Raw genomic sequence first — 2,500 nt, 5'->3', positions numbered from 1 at the left:
CAGAAGCCACCATCGCACTCGGCTGCCTTGCTATGCCAACGTGTTACGCGTGTCGCACGGGGCGGAACCCCGATTGACGGCCGCCCTCTCGGCGGCACCCAAAGACAATTCAGTGCGCGGTCGGCCGGGGCCTACCACCACCTTCGGTAATGATCCTTCCGCAGGTTCACCTACGGAAACCTTGTTACGACTTTTACTTCCTCTAAATGATCAAGTTTGATCGTCTTCTCGACACGCCGACGCGGCCGTTGCCAGCCGCGACGGGGCCGATCCAAGGATCTCACTAAACCATTCAATCGGTAGTAGCGACGGGCGGTGTGTACAAAGGGCAGGGACGTAATCAACGCAAGTTGATGACTTGCGCTTACTGGGAATTCCTCGTTCAAGGGAAACAATTGCAAGTCCCTATCCCAATCACGAATGAGGTTCAACGGGTTACCCGGACCTTTCGGCCTAGGTTAGACACTCGCTGCTTCACTCAGTGTAGCGCGCGTGCGGCCCCGGACATCTAAGGGCATCACAGACCTGTTATTGCTCAATCTCGTGTGGCTAAACGCCACTAGTCCCTCTAAGAAGTTAGACGCCGACCGAGAAGGTCGCGTAACTATTTAGCATGCCAGAGTCTCGTTCGTTATCGGAATTAACCAGACAAATCGCTCCACCAACTAAGAACGGCCATGCACCACCACCCACAGAATCAAGAAAGAGCTCTCAATCTGTCAATCCTACCTGTGTCCGGGCCGGGTGAGTTTCCCCGTGTTGAGTCAAATTAAGCCGCAGGCTCCACTCCTGGTGGTGCCCTTCCGTCAATTCCTTTAAGTTTCAGCTTTGCAACCATACTTCCCCCGGAACCCAAAGACTTTGGTTTCCCGGAAGCTGCCGGAAAGGTCGTCATGGTAACGCCTCCCGATCGCTAGTTGGCATCGTTTATAGTCAGAACTAGGACGGTATCTGATCGTCTTCGAACCTCTGACTTTCGCTCTTGATTAAAGAAAACATTCTTGGCGAATGCTTTCGCAGTAGTTCGTCTTCCGCCGATCCAAGAATTTCACCTCTAACGGCAGAGTACGGACGCCCCCGTCTGTCCCTCTTAATCATTACCTCGTGCTCCGAAAACCAACAAAATAGAACCGAGGTCCTATTCCATTATTCCATGCAACACTATGCAGGCGAACAGCCTGCTTTGAACACTCTAATTTTTTCAAAGTAAACTTATCGGCCACCGCCGACACTCAGTCAAGAGCACCGACGGAGAACCGAAGGTGAGGCGAACGCAACCAGTGACACGCCTTGCGACGGACCGGCGGCGCTCGCCCAAAATCCAACTACGAGCTTTTCAACCGCAACAACTTTAGCATACACTGTTGGAGCTGGAATTACCGCGGCTGCTGGCACCAGACTTGCCCTCCAATGGATACTCGTTAAGAGTTTTAGGATGTACTCATTCCAATTACAGGGCCTCGTTAGAGTCCTGTATTGTTATTTTTCGTCACTACCTCCCCGTGTCGGGAATGGGTAATTTGCGCGCCTGCTGCCTTCCTTGGATGTGGTAGCCGTTTCTCAGGCTCCCTCTCCGGAATCGAACCCTGATTCCCCGTTACCCGTTATCACAAAGGTAGGCACGTAGCGTACCTTCGACAGTTGATAGGGCAGACACTTGAATGATACGTCGTCGGTGCAGAGACCGTACGATCCGCGTGGTTATCCAGAGTCATCAAACGTCACAGGACGAACCCGGTCGGTTTTGATCTGATAAAAGCGCGCCTCCCGAAGTCGGCGCTTAATGCATGTATTAGCTCTAGAATTACCACAGTTATCCACTTCGCTTACGAGACCAAATAAACCAAGACTGATTTAATGAGCCATTCGCAGTTTCGCTTTACGAGAACTCGTACTTGCACCTGCATGGCTTAATCTTTGAGACAAGCATATCACTACTGGCAGGATCAACCAGATAGCTGCGACAGCTGCGCTCGGCCCTTGCTGGGCCGCCCGGCGCGTGCTCGTCGCATTCGTTTAAGACCGAGGCGATCGCCTGCGGCCGTACTCAGCTTCGACAGTCGCTGGCCGCGACGTCCACGCTCTCGCCGGCAGTGCCAGGCGGAGCGATTTGCGTTTTTTCTTTGCTCGCCCTCTCTCGGGCTCGATCCATTCAGTTTCGCACAAACAAGAGCTCTGCCGGCCGCCTGCAGCGGTGCCTAAAACCCGGGCATAACAATGCGACCGTTCTGCTAGGCCGACAAGCGCTCAAGCCAGACGCTCGATCGAACGCCCCCTACATATTAGTCGAGACAACGGCTCGCTCATTAGCATCGCGTTTGTACTTTAACTTTTTTTGGCTCGGCTTCTTTCGACGCCGATGCCGGCGACGCAGCACTCTCTCGCCCGCCAGCCACCGAGAAAAGGGTGCGCTCCGACCGGCCCCGCACCGCTCTTTCTTGGCTCATTCGAAATTACTGTCTTTCGCTCTGACATGCCTTACCTAGGGTTAGGTTAGTAT

At 53.6% G+C, this 2,500-nt stretch overlaps 1 non-coding gene across 1 annotated transcript; it reads right to left on the bottom strand.

Annotated features, from left to right (window-relative positions):
• Positions 1-147: 147 nt before the first annotated feature.
• LOC144419642 (small subunit ribosomal RNA) lies at positions 148-1,957 on the bottom strand. The gene has a single exon (XR_013474188.1). It is a non-coding gene; the product is annotated as a small subunit ribosomal RNA (ribosomal RNA).
• Between the last annotated feature and the right edge of the window lie 543 nt (positions 1,958-2,500).

This window comes from Styela clava, unplaced genomic scaffold (assembly GCF_964204865.1).
Source record: "Styela clava unplaced genomic scaffold, kaStyClav1.hap1.2 HAP1_SCAFFOLD_143, whole genome shotgun sequence".
Taxonomy (NCBI): Eukaryota; Metazoa; Chordata; class Ascidiacea; order Stolidobranchia; family Styelidae; genus Styela; species Styela clava.
This window is presented reverse-complemented; position numbering and strand designations above follow the sequence as displayed.